This window comes from Clytia hemisphaerica, unplaced genomic scaffold, assembly GCF_902728285.1.
Source record: "Clytia hemisphaerica strain Z4C2 unplaced genomic scaffold, Clytia hemisphaerica genome assembly, whole genome shotgun sequence".
NCBI lineage: Eukaryota > Metazoa > Cnidaria > Hydrozoa > Leptothecata > Clytiidae > Clytia > Clytia hemisphaerica.
The window spans coordinates 400,943-412,124 of record NW_027104628.1 but is presented as its reverse complement, the minus strand read 5'-3'; the positions used below and the strand labels follow the sequence as shown (position 1 = coordinate 412,124).

At 35.3% G+C, this 11,182-nt stretch overlaps 1 long non-coding RNA gene across 3 annotated transcripts; it reads right to left on the bottom strand.

Moving 5' to 3' along the window:
• Positions 1 to 4,077: 4,077 nt before the first annotated feature.
• Positions 4,078 to 9,385, bottom strand: LOC136824706 (uncharacterized). Of its 3 annotated transcripts, XR_010849149.1 has the most exons (4): positions 9,078 to 9,385; positions 5,308 to 5,385; positions 5,012 to 5,073; positions 4,078 to 4,309 (listed from the first exon to the last, which is right to left on the bottom strand). It is a non-coding gene; the product is annotated as an uncharacterized lncRNA (long non-coding RNA). The 3 variants fall into 3 exon arrangements; XR_010849150.1 differs by lacking the exon at positions 5,308 to 5,385; XR_010849148.1 differs by lacking the exon at positions 9,078 to 9,385 and having other exon boundaries at positions 5,308 to 5,950.
• Between the last annotated feature and the right edge of the window lie 1,797 nt (positions 9,386 to 11,182).

The window sequence follows — 11,182 nt, the reverse complement described above, 5'->3', positions numbered from 1 at the left end:
TATTTCCTTTTTTCTTCCAGAAGGAATTTCCAACTTCTTTTAGCGGGACGAATCGGCTCTTTAGATCGTTTAGATCAGTTTTGAACTGTTCCCAGAGCTCACATACTGTCTTTCCGTTTGATGTCGCGATAAAGTCTTGCGTCCAATTAGCCGCTCGAAGAAAGCGTCGCATTTCCTGGAAGTTAGCTGAATTGTAGGAATACTTTTGGCAACTTGGCTTCTGCTCAGCACAACACTTGAAGTCAAAGACAAGTACACTGTGGTCACCTTTTCCAAGTGGACTAAGATATTTGAGATTGTTGACTTGGTTATATTCACTGGTTAGAATGAGGTCTACTAGAGACGGATCGTCTGTTCCTCTACATCTCGTCGGCTCTTTGACGTATTGGTAAAGAAATGAATCTCGTAGTGCATCCAAGAATTTTTCTTCTTTACTGTCCTCAATATGGGGGGTTGTCCAGTTTTCCCAATTTATTGTTGGTAGATTAAAATCTCCAACTATACATTTGTGTGAATATCTCTTGTCTTGACTCAATGACTTCAACAGGCTGTTCAACATAGAATTGTTTTCGTGCGAGTTAGCTTGCTTCGTAGGGCTTCTGTATATACACGCAAATACAAGTTTGTCTTTCTTTGCTAGACGAATCTCGATAATACAGGTTTCTTCGAATTCAACAGGACTTTCGATGTCAGCAACTAGATGGTCTATTGATGAGTGTGCCAATATAACGATTCCTCGACCTTTGTTGTTATTGGTATTAGTGGAGTTAACAACTTTGTAGTCTTTCATTTCGTATTCGTGGATTTGCCATTTTTCACCATGTTTGGGTTTTACTTCACAAATTGCGATTAGGTGCGGTTTCTCGAGTTGATTTATCTTATTTAATATTCCTTTCTTTGCTTTCGTAAATTGATCGGCATTTGTTGATAGGATTCTTATTTCAGGTATAGTTCTTGGGGTAGGGTTTGCTTTATTGCTAGTTGATGCTTGTTTATAGTGGTTTGTTTCTATTGTTGTTTTTTGATTTTCAGCTTCTTTACAGCGAAACCGTTTTTTGTATCACCTCTGACTCGATAAATTTCAGTTTGAGATTTTTCCTCAGAGTTTAGCTTCTTTGCATCGTTCGATAATTCCTTATATACTTTCCGTTGTGCGGGTGTTAGGTCCTCTGTAATACTGATACCTTTGTAGTTTTCTAATCCCTTTAAACTTGTTAAATTTCCGATAACGGTCCATTTTTCTTGTTCATTTTTGAGTGATAACAACAAGGGTCGCTTTTTATTTCCATCTGCTACGCCTAATCTTCTGACACGCTGAATGTTAGCTCGGGCATGGGTATCCTTGATAAAATCTGATGCCCAACTTTTGTCATTTTCTTCATCTTTCTCTGGTAAACCATGAACGATGACATTTGGTGCACGTCTTCTCTTGTCTGCCTCTTCTGCTCCCTCTTCACGCCAGGCATCTTTGATAACTTCCTTTAGTGAGTCTTGATTTGGGGTAGCAAGATTAGTGGTGTTGGAGGAGTAACGGAAGCATACGTTTTTTCTGAGAGTGCTTTACACTCTGTTTTTGATTGTTTGTTCAATCATTTCTTTGATAGTCGGTTTGAGTGACTCGAGTTTCTCTTCAAACTTTTGCTCAACGTACTCTATGGTGTGGAAACCCGGATCTTCATTGAGATTTCTCTTTAGGTTCGCCAGTTCTTTCTTTTGGGATGCAATAGTAACTCTATCGACTTCGTTTTGCTTGAGAAGCCCCTTACAGGCTTCTAGCTCTCTTCGTAGGTTTTCGACTTCCTGTTCAAGTTTAAGAGATGATTGGGCTCGTCTTGAAGGGATGAGGGCTGAGAGTACAGGTTTAACTTCTACACAATTTTGGCAGGTGTACCTGTAATGAGTGCTTTTCGTCTTGTCGATGAACTGCTGTATCTGGTACGCGGGAAGCATCGTACATCTATAGTCAGAAGCAGCCACCGAGGCAAAACACGAAAAAGCCGTTCCTTTTTGCCAGCCAGGAGAAAATTTCTATAAAATGAACATAATCGGGTTGTCCGGAACGGCTCCAAATTTCCAGCTGGAAAAGAAAAATATGCCAGAAAAATGGAACAAATTGCACGGGAACAGCTCTCAAAAAAAAAGTTTCGACCTTTTCCTTAAAATAGCCGTTCACATTTGCCAGGAGGAGATATACAAATTTATAGGAACGGCTCTTTATTTCCAGCTGGAAATGAAAAAGGAAAATAAATGTAGCAAACGTCAGAGCAATATAGATATTTTATGGGAACGGCTCTCTATTTCCAGCTGGAGATAAAAAAGGAAAAATGTTAGAACGATATAGATATTTTATGGGAACGGCCCTCTATTTCCAGCTGGAAATAAAAATGCAAAAATAACTGTCCCAAAATTGCCTAGAATGATTACAGTATTTAATGGGAACGGCACTGTATTTCCAGCTGAAAAGAGGTGAAAATGTAGCACTCTTGGCTCAGGCATTTGGCAGTCCTTCAAGTGACGATAGGCCGGGGGGGGGGGTACTTAGGCAAAAATGGATGATGGGTATGTGCGGACGGTAAGGGTCGGTTTTTTCACCTTTCAAAGTCTCTTTAAGGGTCGGAAAAATCAGAAAGTTTTAAATTAGTCTCTCTAAGGGTCGGAAAATTCAAGATTTTTAGGAAATTTTTTGATTTCCAGAGAAAAAATTGTAATAAAGTCTCTAAGGGTATCACTTTTTTCAAAAATCTAAAAAAAAAATTTCAAAAAGTCTCTCTAAGGGTCACCTTTTCAGCAAAAATCAGTCTCTCTAAGGGTCGGTTTTCGGAGTTCCCGTCCGCACATACCCCTCATTCACCAAACCTAGTACCCCCCCCCCCCGGGACGATAGTTGCAGAGTATAACGCCATGAGAATCTATCACAGGCGTATACTTATTCAAAGGTCGAAAATCAAGTAGAAAGTTCGCAAAACACTACTTTAAAAGTCTATTTAAATTCTCCAAATCCGAATGTTCTGGATATTGGGAATTTTGAAGGCACTATTCGAACATTTTGATAGCATAGCAAAAGAGCCCACCGGGTGCACTTGATCAAAACAGGAGACGGGTATGTGCGAGCCATAAGGATATCTTTTTTCACGCCTCAAAAGTCTCTCGAATGGGGTGTAGATTTATAAGTTAGTCTCTGAAGGAGAAGTTCCAAAATCACGAAAATCGAGAGTTTCCCTCAGAAAGGGTCAAAATTCCCAGAAATTCGAACAAACTTGGTGAAAATCAACCAAAATTTGGGTAAAATCTACCAAAATTTAGGAAGTCTTTCCAAGGGTTCCCAAAAAAAGAAAATGTTACCTCTCTAAGGGTTTATTTTCGGTTAGACTAATTAAGGTTTATCTTTTCAATGTATTGGGCTCTTCCAGAAAAAAATTGTACATGGGGGGTGGAGGATATAACAATTTTTAGTGATTTATCGCCCGAACAGGGTGACTTTTGGCCCCCCGGACAATAGGTTTTACCCCGAAGACAAGCATCTGCTGACCCCCCGGACACCCCAAATTACCCCCGGACAGAGCAAATTTACCCCCCGGACAAGGCAAATTTTGATGATTTTTTGCGACCCCCGGACAAAATATCCTCCACCCCCGCATGTACAATTTTTTTTCTGGGTGAGCCCATTTTTACAAAATAATCATAGAATTATATTGATCTAATAAGAGTACAATAAATTGAAAAATATCTAGGCGTCGAGAGTTTATGATGCATTACTTCCTTCATGAAATAGTCTGCGTTGAATTGTCAATTGTCAATCAGTCTTTAATAACCAAGTTAAAGTTTCAGTGAAAGCAGAATAAATGTTTTTTTATAAGCATTGCACTTATAAGCATATCTAGGCTCAGATATAGGGAAAAATTAGCATATGGCAAGCATTGCTTGAGCCTACAAAAAATATTTTTTTCCTGATTTTGGCTTTTTTGGCTGGAATTTCACGGATTTTCAGCATTTCCTAAATTTATGCTTTAGATTTAAGCATCCCCTCAAGCATTTTTCAGCCTTATCAAGCTTTCGACCTAAGCATCTCTGAGCCTGTTTTCGGATTTTTGTATGCTTCTAAAAAAAATCATGTAATATATAACCATTACAAGTTGGATTGTCTCTTTCGATCGTTTACCATAATTTGTTCTCCGTCAATCAATCGAAATAGCACGATACTCTTTCTCCGATGGCAGTCTTTTGAAGTATTATCACGTTGTTATCATTTCAAATTTCGTTCAAGAACTTCAACGTATGGCAGCATAAATGTCCAGCATCCAGTTTACAGCTAAAATGGAAAGGGAATTGCTCCAATCATAAGCCATGATCTGCATGGTTAAAAGCAGGCGTCATGATGGATAGTTTTAATTTTCTACCAAGAAGGCCACACAGGATATCAATGGAACTGATCGTATCGGATGATATGGTATGATGCGATAGAAAGGAATAACAAAAGCTCTCCAATACTGTATGCTTTCCTTAATGGCACCCTTAACACAAGTTAACTACTACAAAACTTTCGTTGTTTTCTGGTATCTCAAAACACATTTCTTTTATTTTCTCAACCATTAATTCAAGTTTGAAAAAAAAAAGAATTTAATTTTAATTTTTTTTCCATCATCCGGTCTAAAGGTTCCTTTCCAATGTCTGTAAACCAAAAAATTACCTTCCAAACCAGAAAATGGAAACATCTTTTGCCCCTCCCTCTGAGACGTTTAGCCCATTATTCTTAAATTTTGCCAAAATATGCATACTTTTTAGAAAGTGATTCAGCCCTTTGTAAGTTAACCAATAATGCACGATTTTTCAACTGCTAAGTAATAAATTTGCTGCAAATGGTATGAGCTTTGTCAGAACTTTTTTCCCATGCTCTCCTTCTTTCTCCTTTTCAGAATCTCCCTGAATGAACATTTGCCACCCCCTTTGCCACCCCCTTTGAGACCCCCAGCAGAATGTAATATTCCATTAAACCAAGAAACAATAATTTTACCATTTCTTCAATTTGGACATCTTTTGAATGCTGATTATCCATCAAAATAAATCACTTGATCACTAGAGTGAAAAAAAAATTAATCAGATTACAAATATTTGATTCAAACTTTTTCTTCAATTTGAAAAAATTGTATCAACAAAACGTAGATAAAAATGCTATAGTAGTTCATTCAAAGGAACACAAATTTACTAGATGTAACAAATCACATTAAAAGTAGGCAAGACAATCAAATTAAAACAAACTAGTAAGCAGAAGCAGTTAAAATAAGTCATATTTTTCACTTTCTCATTTACCATAAGTGCAAGAAGAATTTTCAACTAATATTCCAGGTCCTCTCACATATTGAAAGCACGGCTCCTCTGAAATGTTGTCTAAGTAAGAAATTAAATAAGCTAAATAGAGGAAATTCAATTTCAAAGTATGACAATCTGACAAGTTGGATAACAGTGATAGGAATAGTGCCTCATATTTGGTTATCAATTATTTGAATAGTTTTCTTTTAGCAAATGATTTCTTTTTAAAACTCAATTATTAATTTCAGTCCATCTTAAATTTGGCATTACAAAGAATGCTGCAAAAGCAGTTATCTTGGTAATTTGTTAAAACTAATAATAGAACGTGTAGATTGAGAACATTTCCAGGACCTCATGAGTAAACAAAAAAATCAAAACAAAAACAACAAGAACTTGAATCATCTATTCATCATAATATTCCAGAATAATAGTACTAGATTTCCTGTCTGTCTGAAGGTTCAGATTTACATCCCCTCAAAAACACCCATAAAAACTTCCTTAAATTTTTTTGTTCAGTCCCCTGAAGCCTTGAATGACAAGCTTATTGTTAAAAAGGTTTGACAATATCATTATCAAGGGGAAATAATTCAATAGTACTGGTTGGGAAATACTATTTTCAAGTATTATCATGAGAACAGATATTTATGGGAATTCCCCCTGTTAAGTGGTACCCCCTTTAGGAAATTGAAAATAAAAGACTCCCCTTTAAGTCTTTGGAAGTCTCTAGGCTTCTGCTCATCGTTTAACGAAAAAGTTTCTTATAGAGGCTGCTTAATAGTCAGCAAATCCTCTTTCCCACTAAATGTTGCCATTCGCTGAAATCCATGAGACATTTTGATTTAAACATTTTCAAACCAAGATGACGGCCTTAGCGAGAGGAAGGATTTTTGTGTTTCCAAGCTTGCTTTGGCTTTTGGAGGATTTTATTTTAGTGTTTAGAGCTTTTTAAAGATAAATTTATGTTCTGTTGTATCTATGGTATGTATAAAGAAAAACTTGGGTCGCAGTTGTTTGAATTAACGATTCACACACACCTAAAATTCTTGAGGAGTGCGATCAAACACAGGCCATAAATTTGGATTTTACTACTAAAGTTATTCATAGCACTCCTCATCACATGCCTAAAATACTTTTTAGGAGTGCAATTTTGGAATGATTCTGGAATTTTGAAATGACAAAGCCTGAGAAACTGTAAACCTATTGGTTAAAAAAAACTAAAAAAACTACCCCAGGTTTCACCCAAAAAAACCGAACATCTTTGAAGTTACAGACAGACAGACAGACAGACAGATGAAGAGAAAAACAAAGACAAACATTCTCAAATTATTTCTCATCATAAGTTATCTAACTTCATGTCTTTGGTATATAAATAAACTGTAGCTTGGTATTGATTTGGTTACAATCTTTTTTGCTTATTTATGCCTCAGCATAAATCACCTCAAAGGGAAAGTATTGTAGTTCGCAAACGCCTTGGAAGAAGGAGCGCGTCGCTCCATATCAATCCCGAGAGACAATTTTGTTTTTGAAAAACTCACAAGATACAGGCAAGTCGCAAACAACTCTGGAATCCCTAATTTCTAATAAAAATGGAAAAATATTCCTGACTAAATTTAAAAATATATAAATTGTTAAGAAAATTTGAAAAAATATAAGGAAAAAATAAGCTAGTTCGAGGGGCGCGTCGTCACCATGTATCTTGTCTCCCAGCCCAATTTTTTTAGGATATGAAATTAGATTTTTCAAATCACAAGTAAACCAAGACTGACTCTACTAAGCTGACCAGATCTAACAAAATAATATTTCATTGAACGCTGGCTAACTGTATTGGTTATGAACACACTGTGATGCTTTGTCATGGTTTTTCTTATGATCGTTTTGCTTATTAATGCCATTTAGCATGAATCATCTCAAAGGGAAAGTATTGTAGTTCGCAAACGCCTTGGAAGAAGGAGCGCGTCGCTCCATATCAATCCCGAGAGACAATTTTGTTTTTGAAAAACTCACAAGATACAGGCAAGTCGCAAACAACTCTGGAATCCCTAATTTCTAATAAAAATGGGAAAAATATTCCTGACTAAATTTAAAAATAATATAATTGTTAAGAAAATTTGAAAAAATATAAGGAAAAAATAAGCTAGTTCGAGGAGCGCGTCGTCACCATGTATCTTGTCTCCCAGCCCAAATTTTTTAGGATATGAAATTAGATTTTTCAAATCACAAGTAAACCAAGACTGACCACTAAGCTGACCAGATCTAACAAAATAATATTTCATTAAACGCTGACTAACTGTATTGGTTATGAACACACTGTGATGCTTTGTCATGGTTTTTCTTATGATCGTTTTGCTTATTAATGCCATTTAGCATGAATCATCTCAAAGGGAAAGTATTGTAGTTCGCAAACGCCTTGGAAGAAGGAGCGCGTCGCTCCATATCAATCCGAGAGACATTTTGTTTTTGAAAAAATCACAAGATACAGGCAAGTCGCAAACAACTCTGGAATCTATGAAAATATGAAAAAATAAATAGAAAAAATAAGCTAGTTCGAGGGGCGCGTCGTCACCATGTATCTTGTCTCCCAACCCAAATTTTTTAGATATGAAATATATCGATCATTGAGTGTACAATAAACCAAGTCACAAAGCACTATGCACTCATACTACAAAATATTAGTTTTTGTATCTCAATTTTCTTGACTTTGTCTGCCTGATCATAAAAATATCTGACAAATGAAAATGTAAGTGGAAGTTTAGGTATATGTCCATGAATCAAAGGCAAGTGTTGATAATAAATAGAAACAACAAATGAAGTCAACATTTCATAAACTTTAATCAATTTCTTATGTTATTTTCTTATTTCTTTGTGTATTATTTAAAGAGTTAAACCATTCAAATGAGACAGAAATCCAGACAGTAGGAAATATATAAACATAATCATCTTATGTTTAGCAAGAATATTCCTTTGGCTAGTAAAACTTTGAAGCAAAGCCAAATTTTGAGGATGAATCTCTCCCTGTCACCTGTATGTAGGACGCATGGCTGCTCATGTTTCAAAAGTATTTACCTATATAGCTATAAGCAAAAAGTTCGTACCCATGTCTTTTTTTAGCTATTAAAACATAATAATTTAAGTTAAGTTCTCTACAAAATCTAGGGAGCCACATGCTATATCCATAACATGTGTATCAAATCAAATCAGAAAGGAAATCATTTTGCTAATTGAAAGATAACCATCTTATAATCATTGGCACACTTCAACCGAGCTAACCAGGTCCAGAAAAAAGATAACACCATTAGACCTGCCACCACATGCTCCAAGTTTTTAGCACCTCTGCTGACAGAGGTTTATGGTTAGTTCAGAACAAATCAAATCAAATGGTCTCATACATAATTGCAGTTAAAAAGTTCCGGATTTTCAAAGATTTCTACAACAACGATAAAAAAAACATCTGCCAGATAAGGTTGAACGAATTTACATAATTTTGTCACATATCCAAACAAAGAAAGAAAAAAGTAAGGCCATTGTGTTGTTGCTTACAAAATTGTAAATTTTCAAAAACACCCCCAGATATTCACACAAGGAACAAGTGAGCAAAATTTAAGCCAAATCTGACCATTTTTGAAGTCTCCAGTCTGTCCAAATGTTTTATTGAGGTGACATACTGACTGACTAACAGACATACATTCTCAGATTCTAGCTCAATTGAAGTTGAGAACCAGTGGAAAAACAGATTGAATATCATGATCAAGTAAAAAGTAAGCAAAACATACCCAATATATTCAATTTGATCCGTATCAGATTCTTCTTCATCACTTGAACTTTCCGATTCTGTTTCAGTATCTGTGTATGTACCAATATCCTTGTCATATTCATTATCAGTCACTTATTTGTCCACCATCAAGGATGCTACATTTAGTGCAGATTTTTCTTCATCACTAGATTCTGATTCCCTCTATCTGTCTGAATAAATTTCCTTGACACGTTCATCGCCATTTCTGTAAAAACCCACTCATTTTTCCTTCATCATGTGTTGACAAGTTTAATGCTGTCAATGTTCTTTCACTCTCAATCAATGTTCTTTCACTCTCAATCAATGTTCTTTCACTATCAGCAGTTCTAAAAAATGTTTAAAAATGTCAGTCTTAAAATTAAGGCAATGATTGATTTTACTACTAGGGACATTTTAAATTTTGATTTCACAGCTTCAAAGATTTTCAAATTGAAAAAAAATTTGAATGTGAGAATACAAGCATAAACTCTTGCAATTTGTTAAGAATTCTTAATATAATAAAGAGGCATTCACCTTCACGAAAAAGCCTTTTAAAAGTATTTGGGCCAGAATTCATACTTTTCAATGAAAATAGCTAGAAAAATTTTTTAATTCATTTAGCTCTGAGAAGTGACGTTGTTTACAGCAGTTCCATTAAAATGTGTAGTAATAGAATTTCAGTTTAAAAAGGTTATACTCACAGATAACTGTGCTCAACTGCTCAATGCTTTCCCCAATGTTGTAGAGTACATTTGATCATCCAACATTCCTATGAAAAATTAGTCATTCATTCTTTGATTTTATCCGAATTATATTTACATTGAGGGTTACATTGAGTGATCTGAAAGCAAAAATTTGAAATAGCTTTTAAAAAAGCTACTCTTGAACATAAGTTCCTTTCAAAAAGCCATCAAACATACAACCAGACAAAAATGTGAACTCAAGTTTTGTTTACATAAAAATGCACCAACAATGAGTTGTGATGATATATAAAAGCAGGACCTATAATTTGCTTCAATTTAAAAACAGAATCGATATAGATCTACTCTCGGGTACCTAATAGCCGGCGGGTTTGGAATTAGCAGGGGGGTTGGAAAAAATCTCAAAATTTAATATGCGGGGGGTTGGAATAAAAATGTCCTGGGTGGAAAATGTTCGAAAAGGAGGCTTAAATAATTGTTGGTTTGCTATCACCTGACCCTAGATTGTGGAGGTGGGTTGGTCGGTCAGAATTTTTTTTTATTTTGGCAATTTATGAAATTTTCGTCCATGGAAGGGTTATCAGTTTGTTTACATTTAGGTAATTTTGAATAAAAAACAGAAGTGCTAGCAGGGAATTTACGATTCTTATCCTTGAGACAAACAAGATACAAATTTTCTATTTTTTATTTTTTATATTTATTCAAAACAAACCTTGAATGAAATTCTTGGTATCATTCTTATCAAACAAGTTCATCCATCAAACTAGAAGTTCAGTAAATTTAAATTCAGTAAATACAATTTTACACAACATATGAAGTGCATGCAAACTTTCTCTTCACTTTCTCATATCCATCATTAAAATTTTACAACATCCATCATTAAAATTTTACAACTTTATTTATTACACTTCAAGTCACGTGATAAAAATAATTTGCGCACTTAGCCTGGTTTCCCCTTCCTTATTTATCAAAAACACACGCTCTAGGCGCTAAGAGGCTGCACGCCGTGACGGCCAGTATGGCGGTCACATTAGATTCAAAAGGAAACTGGGTTCTTTTTATTATTTTCAGTTCTCGGTAAAAAGGTCTACTAAAAAATTCTTTGCGTGTAAAATGTTGTTTTGATTTGGGTACCGTCGACTGCTCTAACTTGGGACGATTGGTCGAAACATGGGACTGTTGCATATCTGGTCTGTATTTTCACTTACTGTAAAATTGAAAGTGAAATCGTGTATCTTTAAATACACCTTTCCTTAACTCAAATCAAATGACTTTGGAGGTTCGGTGAAATGGTGGCCGAATTGCCGTTTTAAATTTTTAGATTTCAAGAGAAGCAAATTTTTAATCTTTCTTCAACAAGATTACTTTAATATAATGCCAATTATGCATGTAAGTTTTATATTAA